This window comes from Aplysia californica, unplaced genomic scaffold (assembly GCF_000002075.1).
Source record: "Aplysia californica isolate F4 #8 unplaced genomic scaffold, AplCal3.0 scaffold00550, whole genome shotgun sequence".
Lineage (NCBI taxonomy): Eukaryota > Metazoa > Mollusca > Gastropoda > Aplysiida > Aplysiidae > Aplysia > Aplysia californica.
This window is the reverse complement of record NW_004797820.1, coordinates 55098-70880: the sequence shown is the minus strand read 5'-3', so window position 1 is coordinate 70880 and position 15783 is coordinate 55098. Positions and strand designations below refer to the sequence as shown.

At 41.1% G+C, this 15783-nt stretch overlaps 1 long non-coding RNA gene across 1 annotated transcript in view; it reads left to right on the top strand.

The window, feature by feature from the left end:
• The window catches only part of LOC118478414, a 109556-nt gene extending 105297 nt beyond the window's left edge, over window positions 1-4259 (top strand). The window contains exon 2 of the long non-coding RNA XR_004859027.1: window positions 3102-4259. This is a non-coding gene — a long non-coding RNA (uncharacterized LOC118478414). The remainder of the gene's footprint in view (window positions 1-3101) is intronic.
• The last annotated feature ends 11524 nt before the right edge of the window (window positions 4260-15783 follow it).

Sequence of the window (15783 nt, the reverse complement as noted above, 5' to 3'; positions counted from 1 at the left end):
CCCCGGCCACACAAAACAGCGCCGGGTTGTTATCTCAACCCACACTTGTGCTTTCTTCCGATCACACACCGGAGTAAACTGTCATCGATAAAATTGTCCTATTTTCGTCTACCCTTTCTGACGCAATATGCGTGTCCGAAGTCTTTCGAATAGCCATATCGACGAAAAGCACGTGAGGCTTAATTGCGAGACCGTGTTTTTAATCTAGATGAACGAGTCAACGGGTGAGCCAAAGCAGAAGTAATTTGCTGCATTTTACGACGTGTGATTCGTATCGTATGGTGTTGCTTGCGTAAAACTTTACCACAAAAGCAGTAACATATAAATGGACCTTTCAGGGTGAAACCGACCGTGAAACTAGATCGAATTGGTCGGATTTTTGGACATTGATGCAAGACGAGGGTTGTTCGATGGCAAGAGAATTACAAGGATACAATTTTGTGTCATTTTACAGCGTTGAGTGTCACTACTGTTAGATTTGGTAACACTAATAACCCAAGATTTATTTTACGGAGTCAAAAACGAATGGAGTAAGAGTGTCAAACTGTATACAAAAAGATCCATTCATGTAAATTTATAGTTATTGTTCATTAAGAGATGAATGAAGCTGCAACCTATCGTGGACTGCATGTCTTTGATTTATCATGGACAGTATAATAATAAATAAATAAATAAATTACACTTTTACAGGTCCCAGAAGGGCAATTTGGTTTACAATGGCAAACATACATACACACATACATACATAAATATGAACACATACACACATAAAAACATGCAAAAATACATACATAAATACACAATATTACACCAATACAGAACAATTTCACAACCATGCCATTGCCGGTCGCCCATGTGCAGCGCCCTTTATTTGAGCTAGGGTTGTCGTGTCTTGCTCAAGGACACACAACAGTGACCACCCATCGAAACCCCGTGTCACCGACACTTGCTTCACATTACTTGAGTCGGAGCTCACTGCTCACTTAGCCACTGGAGCCACAAGAGACGATGCTTTACTTTTGTATAAATATCGAGTTTCTTGTGGTTTCATACAAGGCTTACGTAAATCATTAAGAAAGCTAAGACATGCATTTGGAGTTTTTGTATGATTTGTTGCTGTGAATGCATGGTCCATAAGTCGACTATATCTAAATAAAATTGACACACAAATAATGAAGAATCTCACTTGTATCTTTTATATAAGTATATTGAGGTCTAAGAGAGGAAAAGCTCATATACTTAATTTTTCTTGTTTGTTCAGTTCTGACACTTGAATTTTTTCTATTGGCCTTGGCTTACTGTCATAAAAGTGTTGTAGGGTAAAACTGCAGAGGTCTAGAGGTTTAACTATTCTTTTAAGTTTGTAGAGGGCAGTGCAGGAGTCTTTACAGAAACATTTCAATATCTGATATTTCATAAATAGAGGACACGTGCGGGGTGTTTTCCCACCTATTTGTCTTGGTGTTCATGTAGCAGGGACTGTAACTTTAACCTTGCAAATAAAACCCAACCTAGGTCTTTGTAAACAGCTTCTACCTAGGCTACCAAAAATAGCATTACAAAAACATGAACCATGAAACGTTATGGTTTGGGGGACTGGATCATCAAATTTAGTCAAATGAGTGCAACATGGAAACATGCTCAACTGAGTAAAAAATACACCATCAGAAAAAAATCATGGAATGCGAAAGAATGTATTTTTCTTCTTTTTTTTTTTTTAAACTTTTTTTTGCTACGTCAATGAAATACGTACAGTATATGATATATGATCAGGAATTTGTCCAGCACTATTTCTACTGAGGCAGCATAATTTCTGCTACAGCACTAATCACCATTTACATCAACTACTACTAGCATAATATTAATCTTCATCCCACGCAATAACACCTTACTGTGTCTTCCATCTCCGCAGTTGCCCGTACCTCAGGCAACACTTCCACAGAATGAACGTAGTTTTTTCTTTCTTTACCAACCCATTTATTTACCAAGATCGGAGCTCTCTACTGCAAAAGTAACGCTTCGACCACCACCCAGACTACGCACACAATTTTTTTTCCATTTAGGCTACGTTGGATGGAGGTTACAATTTGTTCTCCCTTCACTGGAAAGAAGAAAGTTCCATAGCGTGGGGTAACTCTTGTCTTTGTTGCCCCACGTGCCTCAGATATTTACTTCTAAGCTTCTTTCAACACAGTGTAGGTTAAGTAAGCAGCCAGACAAAAAGATGAAAAAGTTTGGCATTTGGATGAATTTCGAAAAAGAAGAGGTTAGAATATATTATATTCCTTTAAAACTATGGTTTAAACCCCCTTAATAGGATTCAAACTCTTGTCGTTTGTGTAATAAGGTTGTTGAATCTATTGCTGTAACCATCTCCCGATGAGACATTGAAACCCTGCAGTCCAGAAGCAAGCACAGTCGCTATCGATAAAACATAATCTCCGGTGGTATCTCCTGGCAGAGGTTCTGGACGTGGACATTGATTGCCGCTCGTCCATCTGTATTTGATCTTGGTCCATAGGAAACTCCAAACTCCCAATCTTTCCTCTCTTGGAGAGGTTCTTGGGCGAGGTAAGAGGAAATTTGTAACGGAGAGTCTACCTCATGCCTCTTGCCTTGATGATGATGATGATGAAGAACGCAGTGCATCGATTGGCGGTTTTCCCCTGCGCTTATAACACAAATCTCAAAGATCTCCACTCTCCCCCCCAACCTTCTCACCACCCACTGCGTTCACAATTCTCTTGTGGGTTTTCTGTTTTGTTCTGTTTTGTTTTAGTATTTTAAAAATTGTGTTGTTCTTGGTTTTTTTTCGTAAGAGACACAAAGAGCTGGATTAAAGACTTCCTTCGAACTGTTCATTCATTTGGACTTTCGTTCTAATCCATTAGCTATGATGTGCCTGAGAGCCACTTGTTTGTCACCGCCTGCGTTATTCATTGTTTGTAATACGTCTTTGTTCAAGGAAGATAATCATTCATTCACCGTACTGCTCGTGAGAAATAATTCTATTCATAGTCCCTTTGCCTCATCAGAAAGTATAATCTATTCCCCAGTTATACATTGTTATAGTTGTTCCTGTTTTTCTTGTTTCTTTTCAGAATGGGGAATCCGCAGCGCCTCGTTTATGTCGAGAATGCCAACGCAAAGGATGACTCCTAACTAGAAGCGGCGACGGAAATGTTCTGATTACTTAGAACAAACCTTCGACGTAACTTTGGATGTAAATAGCCAAAACGATTAGCAATCTTGAAGAGCAAAAGGTCACTAAATTGCTGTGCCTCCTGCAATAACGGAATAAATAATAATTTGTTAGGACTTGACACATCCACTGCTCCTTTGAGTTTTGATGGTGGTGTGGTGACGATAGGACATAGGGCAGTTTTTCGTGAACTTATCAAGAAAATATTTTCATTATCTTTTTTATAGGATACGCTATTGATATATGACAAAAAGAAAATTTGCATTGAGTGTTAGATTTCATGCGTTTCCTAAACTGGATATTTACCTGCAAATCAGTTTAATAAACAATTCATTTCACGATTTCTAGGGAAAACGAGAAGGCAATAAATAATTATATTCCCAGTAATTGTTTTTTCAAACTGAAATAATAATGTTTCTTGCATCGGGGTTAAAAGAAAACACCACACTACATCTCGATACCCCATTGTATTCTCAGAGATAAAACAGGTGAGGTTCAAACAGTAGCCACTGTGCCATTCAGAAGGTCTCTTACGTGATGCAAAAATCGTAAAGTGCTTGGTTAGATCTTCAGCTAATGTTTCTTATTACTCTTTAATTGATAAATATAGGCATAGACGTATGTAACGATGACTGTGTTTGCTATATATTCACCTTAAACACGAAATGATAACTTTATTTTTTGACAGCTATTTTGTGCAAATAGCAACTAAGAATCGCTATTCGTCTCATGTAATTGGATGAATTTTAGTTTCGAATTCAATATGTAAAGATGTTATCAGAAGGTCAATAAGTCTTTTGGAAAAGATTCAAGTGTTCTGCAAGGAACCATTGATGTGAATGATATCAGCGGTGAAGTGATTTCTTGGGATAAGTGAAACACTTTTATTATAATTATAAGAGAATAGTTTTCGGTAGATTTTCGAAAAAGAAAGTGACTACTTGACGAAATGACTTTCGACCCACTCTCAGCAAGATCGGTACCTAAGAGCAAGTTCCATATCTTTTCAGTCTACTGTGTTAGAAGCCTCCCTATTTTAGTATGGTAAAGAAAGATATGTCAATAAATAGAAGAATAGGATAAGAACGCTAACAGTTGAACCACCGTCATAATGAAAGTTAGAACAGAAGCTAAATTTACCCCAAATACCACGCTGGACATGTAGCCATGGCTACCACCGACATCACATGAAGGTCAAGGTCGGATATTTCAATTTTATTTCCGGAGTGATCACGTGAGCAGCAGTTGAGCACAATGATCAAGCACCCGGATAAAGCCCATGCCATGCTGCTGGAGAACCTGAGAGTTATCTCGGAGTATCGGCGTCGGTCCATCGCTGAAAACTACAGGTAAGTTTTAGATTTAAATCATTTTTCAAAGTACAGTCAAAACAGTCTAGGACGCCCACCTATTCGCTACTTCAGAATTACTAAGTTCTATCCGCTCAATACCTAGTTCTGAGAAATTTGACTTCACAACTTTCTGTTTCTCATTGGATGTCAAGCGTTCTCTAATACAATTCTTTGAATATCTTGATAACGCCTCCGAATATTCTTACAAATTTGATTGAGCAGAGATAGCATAATTTGTTTTCTGAACTCATAGACTTAGTAACTCAAAACGGTCAAAAAGTCAGATAGAACTTTTCAATTGTGAGGTAGCGTATTGTCAAGGAGAAAAGTGGGCGTCCAGGACCGATGCCCGTCTTACATAGTGTCCCAATGATGTAAAAAATACACAAGGAAGGTAATGGGAAGTGACCATTTATACCTGTGATTGTCTTATACAGGTGGCCGCTAGAGCAGGTTCGACTGATTTGTGTTCCAGGACGATTTAAAACGCAGTCTCGGTCTTAATCCAGGACAGAGTGAAAACTTTAAAATGTTAGTTTCTTCCGGAGGTAGGACCTCAAAATGTTCTCCGTCCTCCCCTCCCCCTTTAGCAATTGAGGCAGATCTTTACCACCATGGTATGAGACTTCGTGCAAACTTTCGGAACCTTCGGTGACACTGTAAAGACGGCTCCACTAGGGAGCGGGACAGAGGGTGCCCACATCGTGACTCGAAAGAGCAGAGGAATGTAAGACTAACATGATCCAAACAATTAACTACTAACCAGTTGTTTTAACCATCTACACTTGGGGCTATGGCAACACTTACATGTGTAACTTACCAATAAACGTTGTGTGAGGGAAGTAACACATTTATTTATTTATATGTGTGTTTACTCTAAGACTAACAGCTAATTTCAAAATTCAAAATGTTGCACATTTGGTTGTTACTACTAAACACAAAAGGGCCAGATGATAAAATTGGGCAGGGTTAAAAAAAGAGGCGGATCTTTAAACAAACACAAAAAAGAACCTCACTCCCCCCCCTCCCAAATCCCCGCTTGCCTCCTCTCGTAGCGTCAGAACTGAACTTGAACCGATGTGTAGTTTGCATTAACTTCTTGCAATTTAACTTCTGTCTCTTATTTGGCATAGCCAAGTTAGTGGAAAATCTTGAAACCCACTCAAGCAACGTAAGTTCAAGAATGCCAAATTATGCTGGAAACCTAGTTCATCCGCATCGTGGCAGAGCATTTCTAATCAAACAATAGAACCTCCCAAATTGGAGGCTGGAGAAGTTTTAAAAGTGGTCTCTTTTTTAGTAGATGTTTGTGTGCCCATGGACACAATTTAAATAATTTAGAAGGCGGCCGTCGACTGTAGTTGTCACTGCCAACCCTGGAAGAGAGAGAGAGAGAAACAAGTTCCCGGGAGAAAGCCAGAAGGCCTCGATAAGTCTTTTTTTGTTGAACAAAAAATTTCCCAAAACAGAAATCAAACTCACGCCCTCTGCGTGCAACGACAAACTGCCTAACAACTACACCTCAGGCAACAGTGTGGTATCTGTAAACAGAGTGGAGATACACACGGAGGTGTGGAACTCGGAATGGAAGGAGTTCCGCAGAGGGCCAGCCGACCAACAACACACAAAAGAGGGGATAATATTTTGAGGGTAGTATACCCTAACCCAAACCCTAACCCAAACTCTTGTATAGTTTGCTCAGTGGACCTTGTCACGGTAAGTGCGGAACTCTTCCCCTCGGAAAGTCTCCTTTCTCCGCACCACTAGGGTGTCCTTTAATCTTGAAGCACAAACAGTATATTATACTCTTCTGTCCTGCCCCCCCCCCTCCCGTTTTGCTTCCTCTCCTCCACTGGGCCCCTGACTTGTTCTGCTGCGTTTAATATACTTGTACCTGCTTCTTCCTGCCTGGCTCCTTCAGCCACACACCTAATCATAGGGTAGGTAAGATCTAACATTTAGCCTTCACGGATAAGGGTGAGAAAATCTCGGACGTCCCTTGTGCAAGTTGCGCACGTTAAAGATCCCTTGGCGGTCCAAAAATCGGTAGGAGTAGGCTTCGGCCGCCACCCGGGCAAAATTCAAAATTAATTCCTACCAAACTGAAAATACTTAATGTTTCCCGCCCGCTCATACGACCTTATTATGCAGTTACAAGCGCCGTTAAAAACGTACCCCTCAAAAAAGGATGAAAAAAGGGGGGGGGGGGGGGGGGAGAAAAAACAACAAATTTTCTGTCATACTCTACTGACGCTGCAAGAGACTGAACTAATATGGAAACTGTACGTTTATTGTGCTGAAACGTGAAAAGCCTTAACTACGACACGAGAAAACCCCCACATATTTTGCAGGCATTACCCTTGTTTAACATAGGGTATGTGATATTCCTTGAGTCCTCTTTGGTGGCTCTCAAAAAAAAATTGCTTCAATTTTTCAAGCATCTCCGCCTCTCTCAACTTTCGTGATTCGTAATAGAAAAATGATCATTATGTTGATGCTTAAAAGTATAACGTTAAAGAATAGCCTCGTGGGAATGGGATGGTAGGACGTGCCAGAAAAACTTTAAGTTAAAGCTTCTCAATGCAATGCGATGCTTCTTTAAAATTTCATCAACCATAGAAGAGTGTGTTAATTCCATAGAAATAGGCAAACTGTTACAAATATAATTAATAAAACATTCGTATGAAAAAAGACCAATATTGCATCAACAAAAAAGCTGGGGGTGGGTGGGTGGGAGAACAGTACGTTTGAGCCTAGAGGCGGAAGAGATGCGCAAAATTGTCAAAAGGTGACTGGACTGTTGTCATCAATACTCCCAGCACAACTTTCGACTTGGGGGAAAGTGACAAAGCGTCCACATTCTATAAACAGGGCAATGAAAAACCCTCACTCTATGGGCCACGATCGCGACTGCTACTGCCGCTGATTCTTGCTCCTAAGTAATTGCAACACATATTATTATCGGCGGGCGCCTATAAAACATTCAGGATGTCTCGCTGTTTAACAATGGATACTTGTGTGCAATGTCCACATGGAAGCGCCCGTAGAAATAACTTATTGTCTGTTTATATTGCATTGTTTGTGTTGTTTGTCCCCAACTGGAGCACAAGGGGTTTTATTGTTATGATGGACCAGCGGCAATAGCACATTTATCGACCACGGGCGGGTTACAAGAGCTGTTACTATGGAAACCAGGCACGCTGTCACACAACTGTTGCTTTAAAGCACCGATCCCTGGCCACGAGAAATGAGTAAGACACCAATAGAGTCAAAAAGTACACTATTAGTATTAGCTAAGCGCCACTTATCTCTTCGCTGGCCTGTTTCTTCTTATCTTTCATTTCCGATCTGCCTTTCCCCATCCCCCCTCTCTCTCTCTCTCTCTCTCTCTCTCTCTCTCTCTCTCTCTCTCTCTCTCTCTCTCTCTCTCTTTCTGTAATTATCTGTCTCCCCTTTGTTGTCCCTTCTCTCTATATTTATTGTCTCTTTCTCCCCTCCTCTTTGTTCACAACCTCTGTCTGTCTGTGTCTCTCTCTCCCCCTCCCCTCTCTCACTCTCTCTCTTTCTCACCCCCCCTCTCTCTCTCTCTCTCTACTGAGTTTATTTCTCTTCTCTCCCTTCTGTCTCCCCGTTTCACACAGCCCACACTCCAACGCCACCTTCTTTGTCCAATTTTATATATATATTACATAATATCTCCTAATTTATCAATATTTTTTGGTACCCTTCTCTCTCTCTCTCACTTTCTCTCTCTCTCTCACTCTCTCTCTCTCTCTCTCTCTCTCTCTCTTTCTTTCTTTCTTTCTCTCTCTCTCTCTCTCTCTTTCTCTCTCTCTCTCTCTCTCTCTCTCTCTCTCTCTCTCTCTCTCTTCCTCTCTCTATCTCTCTGCCCCCTCTCATTTTACCTGTAAATAAACTACGTGGAAATGAAACAGTCATTGGTTAAAATAAATTTGAAATCACTCACATACTAAGCCTCAAACTCGACATTCTAGTAAAACTTTATTAATGGCCGCCGTAAAGGTAAGGGCCTAATTTCTGTAACAACTTTTAAATGCCTCATTATACATGTACATGGCTTACCAAGGATCATGTTTGTTTTGTATCGGACGCGGCCACTTGTGTCATGAGTCCGCATCTTATGGGGAAAGTCGGGGTAAGGGAGTTTTTCTGCAAATACACAATATTTTTACACAATTTGACTGTAGGCACTTTAAACACTTTGGCGCATCATCTCGCCGATCGGCGATTTTTACCCCCCAGTTTCTTTGGATTTTCCTCAAAATGCCTTAGCCTTTGATGACAAGAGTTTTTACTATAATATGAGCCTTGTGGCAACAGGCGTCTATAGTGTAGCATTTGTGTGCTTCCCTGTACCATGCACGCAGAAGACCTGAGTTTGATATCGGCAAAGTGAGAATTTTAATCGAGTACCTCTGTTTCTTCTAGGATGTTTTGTCCCTCTAAGCTGTGTTGGGTTAGACAGACACGGTCGAAGACCGTCTCATGATTTATGATCTAAATAGTGCCGATTTTTATTTATTAATTTGGATTTTTTTTGGAAGGGGGGGGGGGGGGCAAAAGACCTATCGGCTGATCAGAAAAAAGGTTCTTTCAAAGAAATGTTAATAGCTTTTTTGTTTATGACGCAATCAAAAACACAAAAATTGACCGAAAGCTAGAACATACATCTGGATTATGTTTTTCAGAAGCTCATTGCTGATGCACAACGGAACCATAATAAAGCAATTCACCGCAGTACATCATGCTTTTGCATTTAAGATGGATTAGCCAAAGAAATCTCCTAATCGACCAGTGCATTATTTGCTTGGATATACGGGATAAATGTCTGTAACAAACATGTTCCAAGCCGAAGATCCATTTTGAAATGGGCTGCGAATTTAAAAAAGTTTAGGACCATAGAAGATAAGAACCTAGAATTCTAGAGTCCCGAGAGAGCAACACACGTTAGGTAGGCAGCCTGTAAAAACAACTCTCTCTTGAAAAAGTCAGGGTGATTCGTGATTTGGTGAACTCTAACCGATACTTCGTCATTCTATCAACATTCTGGAGAAACTTGGCCCTTTTTGTTGATGATGAAGGGGCACAGAACCACAACTTTTCAGCAAGATGGGACTGCTCCACGTGACACCTGAGCTGTTTTGCGATAGATCAGCGAACAATTTGGCTACAGGACAGTCATTCCGATTGAGCACAACTGGACTCCAAACAATCTAGACCTGAGTCCATTGGGTTTACACTATTGGGGTTGCTTAAAGGACAAAATGTGTGGGAAACCACCGAAACTTTTAAAGACTCGAGAAAAACAAGAAAAAATCCATATCGGAGGGCGGGAAAGAGATTTCCTCTTTTTTTTTTCTTTTTTTGGGGGGGGGGGGGGGGGGGGGGGGTGTTTTACGGCGCTCGCAACTGCATAAAAAGTATAAGCACGCGGGACACATCAAACATTTTCGATTGGTTGAAAATTTTGGATTTTTCCCGGACGGCTGCCGATGCCTACCCTTATCGATTTTGGACCACCAAGGGATCTTCAACGTGCGCAACTTGCTCATGGTACCTCCGAGATTTTTTGCCCTTGTCCGAGAAGGCTAGATGTAGATCTTTCCTACCACATGATCAGGGGTGTGGCTGAAAGAGTGCAGTAAGATGGAACCAAGGAGTAGCAGTATAAAGGCTGCAGAACAAGTCAGGAGCCCAGTGAAGGAGGCAAAGGGGATGAGGGGGTGGGGGAAGAAAGTGGAGATGAAAACAGACGACAGAGTATTGCAAGAGAGAAGGAAAGAAGGTGATAGGAGACAATTTTAGAAAAGAAAAATTTTCCGTCGCTACCCGGGACCTTTGAATGAGAGGCGAACATCTTCACCTCTAGGCCACGAGAGCGCCCTCCCGAGCAGTGTCAACGCCTGATTGCCAAATTCACTTAGCGTGTCAGAATGTACTCGACTCGAAATTAAGGTTATCTGGCAGTTGTCTTGTAATTTTATTGTTATTCACTTTAACCCTTCTCCAATCCCGTAGACTGGATGTCCGTCGGGGCGCTTTTGAAGATCTGCCAACCAGCTTGCTCCACTCCTTCCGGTCTTCAGCTTTTCTGAGCATGTCTTTGAATTCCAGGCCTGTCCATTCCTTGGTGTTGTCCTCCCTACTCTCCTTCGGTCTGCCTCTGCTCCTTTTTCCGTGGACACTGCCTTGCAAGATCATCTTGGCAAGGCCGGATGAACGGGTGATATGTCCATACCAATGCAGTTTGCGTTTCCTGACCAGAGTGAGAAGGTCAGCATATGGTCAAATTTCATTTTAGATCCGTTTTTTTTAAAAACTGTATCATTAATTGTAATGTGATCTTTGTATGAGATACCAAGGACTTTTTGGATATTGATACACAACAAATCCGGATGGATGTTCCTTGTTGCTGCAAACATTTGTGCTTGTAACTTTATTGACAATAGTTTTATCGACTTTCTTTTGGACGAACGTTTTTTTTTCTGAACACCTGGTACATGAGCATGAGGGAAGAAAATCCCATTCCCAGCTTATACCACCATTATATACAGGTAATTTAAATCAAGATCCTTGACTAAGGAGCTGAAAATGTTGGTTACTCAAAACGAATGTAAGTTATTATGAACATTTCCTGGCCACGTCAACACAACTCAGATACTTTAGGAGGCGGGCTGCTTCGACTTCGCCTGCCACGGCCAAAAATGAGCTGAATTGGGTACAGTATCGTAGCTGTAGGATTCTCGACAAAAAGAACGAGTCTTCTTCACTCGAGAATCGAATCCATGTCCCTAGCTTGCAACTTGCCAGCGAAGAGCCCGTTTATTATATTACAATGATAATAGGGTTGGGAAGTACTAAGATTTAGTATTGGGTCCTCATACCCATCCCAGCGCGTCCCCGGGTGGTGGATAGGGGAAAGGCCTCCAGATATGGAGGTTAGCTGCTAAGCAGTCGCGAACCAAATGGGGATGGTCGTGGAGAGTAGAGGAGAACCCTGGTGGCACAGGTGCTTCAAGAAATACCTCACACACTCGAAGAAGGGACCATCTTGGCGACGGGAGGCGCCATAAATCCTACCAAAGCCCCTACTGCCTTGTGGGTTGTCAGTGGATGACAAAGGCTAGCAGAGAAACTGTACACAAACTGGCAGTAGGCAACGGGAACCCAATGCTGTAATATCCCAAGAACAGTCATGGAAAAGTACATTCATTTATCAGATAACAGCGTTAAGGGGGTTCATGATCCAGCTCTGAACTCCCCGCTCGGTAGGGATCGCCACGGGCAGCAGGTGGCACCCGATCGTCATCCAGCTACTGGCTTAAAAAATAAGCAACTTAATATCGCCACATGGAATGTAAGAACAATGTACCAGAAAGGCAAATTCGATAATATAGAACAGGAAATGGATAGGATGAAGCTAAATATGTTAGGCCTTTCACAAGTTAGATGGGAGGGGGCAGGCCTGATTAAAAGAGGATCCAAAACAATTATATATTCAGGAGGAAAAACCCATGAAAGAGGAGTCGGAATTTTATATGACGAAGCAACAGCAAAGAGCATCAAAGGTTTTTGGGGAGTGTCTGATAGAGTCATCGTGGCTAAATTAGAGGGAAAACCTTTTGACATAGGTGTCATCCAAATATACGCACCAACATCAGAGCACGACAACGAGGAAACTGAGACTTTTTATGAAGACCTTGATAAGGCAATGAAACAGTTAAAATCACAAGATCTAAAGATAGTCATGGGAGATTTTAATGCCAAAGTAGGAAGTACACGTATGGAAGATATAGTTGGGCCATGGGGGCTGGGTAGAGAGAATGAACGCGGGGCACGACTGGTAGAATGGTGTAGAGAAAATAACTTTATGATATCAAACACCTGGTATGAAAATCACCCAAGAAGAAGATATTATATACACTTGGAAGAGTCCTGGCGATAGAAGTAGAAATCAAATAGACTTCATACTTTTTCAGAAACGTTTTAGAAACACAATAAAATCATCTAAATCAATGCCAGGAGCAGACTGTGATAGTATTCATGTACCAGTCGTGTGTAAAATCCGGATACGACTAAAGAAACTCAAAAAGTCAAAGTATGAACATAAATTTGACATAGGTCTTTTAAAGACAAATCAAGAAATGAAAGAACGTTTCTCCATAGATGTAAGAAATAAATTTCAAGCTTTGGAAAACATTACTAAATCGGAAGAACTATGGAGGAAAATGAAAGACTCAATAATGGAAGCTGTGGAAGAAAATGTCTCCCCGAAAGCTAAAAAAGCAAATAAAAAATGGATGACCCAGGGCATATTAAAACTAATGGAAGAGAGAAGAAAGGCAAAATCAAATGTAGAAAAGTACAACATCTTAAACAGGAAAATAAAGAAAAAATGCAACGAAGCAAAAGAAACATGGATAAACGATCAGTGTCAACAAATAGAGAAGAACCAAAACAAAGACAGCAAATACATGCATTCAAAATCAAAGAAGTAAGTGGGATAAAAGGATGCTCAAATACAGGATGCATAAGATCAAAGGGAGGGGATATTTTAATGGACAACGGGGATGTCTTAAACAGATGGTCAGAATACATAGAAGAACTTTTCAAAGATAATAGAGGAGAAAAACCGGTAATAAAGAATGAAATAAATGGACCTCCAATACTGAAAGCAGAAGTACAAGTTGCCATTAGGAAAATGAAACAAGGAAAAGCCACAGGGCCAGATAATATTCCAGTTGAAGTGATTGTTGCGCTCGACGAACTAGGCACTGAAATAACAACAAAGCTCCTAAATGCTATTTATGACAGCGATGAGATCCCAGAAGATATGATGAAGTCAGTTTTTATAGCTTTACTTAAAACACCAGGTGCCACTGAGTGTGATATGCATAGAACAATTAGTCTGATGAGTCATTTTTCAAAAATATTGTTGCGAGTAATAATGGGAAGATTGAGAAAAAGTGTAAGACCAGAGATATCTAAAACGCAATTCGGCTTTGTTCCTGACAAGGGCACAAGAAATGCTATATTCACTTTACAAATGTTAATGGAAAGATGTATTGGAGCACAGAAAGATCTGTATTTATGCTTCATAGATTATTCAAAGGCGTTCGATAAAGTTAGACATGATGAGCTATTTAAAATACTGGAAAAGCTAGACATAGATGGAAAAGATCTAAGAATTATCAGAAATTCGTACTGGGACCAAAACGCTGCTGTACGAATTAATGGAGAATACAGTGAATATAAGCAGATTAGGCGAGGAGTGAGGCAAGGATGTGTTTTGTCACCAGACCTCTTTAACATGTACAGTGAAACAATCCTTAGAAACATAGAAAAATGTCCAGGCCTCAAAGTCAATGGAGAAAATATTAATAACATCAGGTATGCAGATGACACAGTTTTAATAACAGGCTCCGAAAAGGAACTTCAAATGCTTCTAGATACTGTTGTAAAAGAAAGTGAACATAAAGGATTATTGTTGAATGTAAAGAAAACAGAATGCATGGTAATATCCAAAAAAGCAGCAAATCCTAGTTGTAATCTCATTAGCAAAGGTGAAAAGATCAAACAAGTCCAACAGTTTAAATATCTAGGATATATGATAACAACTTATGCCAAATCTTCCGCAGAAATAAAAAGGAGAACTGCAATGGCTAAGGCTAGTTTAAATAAAATGAGCCCAATCCTGAAAAATAGAAACATATCAATGAACACCAAAATGAAAGTCCTGAAATGCTATGTTTGGTCAACCCTTCTATATGGTTGTGAATGCTGGACAATCACTAAAGACAGTGAAAATAAAATAGAGGCAACAGAAATGTGGTTTCTTAGGAGACTGCTAAGAGTATCGTGGAAGGAAAAGAAATCAAATGAAGTAGTGCTTGAAGAAGCCCACGTGGGACGCTCAATGTTAAAAACAATCAGGAAACGACAAATGCAGTTTTTGGGACACCTGAATAGACATAAGGGTCTTGAACATCTAGCTCTCACTGGCAAAATTGAAGGCAAGCGAGGCAGGGGTAGGCCCAGAACAACATACTTAGGGAACCTAAACAAATGGGTAACAGGGAAAAATCAGGGAAACGTAGCTTTTCTGAGAGCATCCGAGCAAAGGAATGAATGGAAAATCATGATCGCCGATGTCTGTCGCACATCTGGCACTGGATGATGATAATGAATAGGTAGCTCAACAGCAAGCTCTATGCGCTTTACAATCTATACTATTACCCCAGCAGACCAGAGAGCATTCTGAAAACAACCTCAACTTCCTGGGAAGCATACATTGCAAAAAGGCATTTATAGGGGCTAAAACACTAATTTACTGACAAGATCTTTCGTTCTCTATGGCCAGGTACCCATTCCCTCCTGGGTGAAGGGAGGAAAATTCGTGTAAAGAGCATTTCTCAAGAACACAAAGTCAGGCCCGCGGCCCGAACCCTCGAAGCCGCAACCACTAGGCCACCGACTCCACCCAAACGTCTGTCAGTGAGAAAAGAAACAAGAAGAAGAAAATAGCGCAAAGGCGGCTCTATTATTGATCTTGTTAGCCACATTTGTTCTAAAAAATGTTCTACAGGCGGGTGAACTAAAAATAATCCAACAAACTGAAATAGTATCACGTAATTACTGGTTGTCTCGGTGCACCGCGTTGTCTGAACTAGGGATAACGTGCCTTGACCGCGATGTCAGAACTAGGGATAATGTGCCTTGACCGCGATGTCAGAACTAGGGATAACGTGCCTTGACCGCGATGTCAGAAGTAGGGATAATGTGCCTTGACCGTGATGTCAGAACTAGGGGATAACGTGCCTTGACCGCGATTTCAGAATTAGGGATAACGTGCCTTGTCTGAACTAGGGATAGCGTACCTTGACCGCGCTGTCTGAACTAGGGATAACGTGTCTGAACTAGGGATAACGTGCCTTGACCACACTCTGAACTAGGGGATAACACGATGCCTGAACTAGGGGATAACACGATGTCTGAACTAGGGGATATCGTGCTGTCTGATAAAGCGCTGTCTGAACTACGCTGTCTGAACTAGGAGATAGGGTGGTTTGCTAACGGAGAAAGCTGTGTGAAGAGCCACATGTGTCCCACCGAAATAGCTCAGTCCTATTTGGGATCCAGACTTCAAGGACCACTAAACCCCCCTCCCCTCTTTCCCCACCTTCTTCCTCAAATACACACACACACACA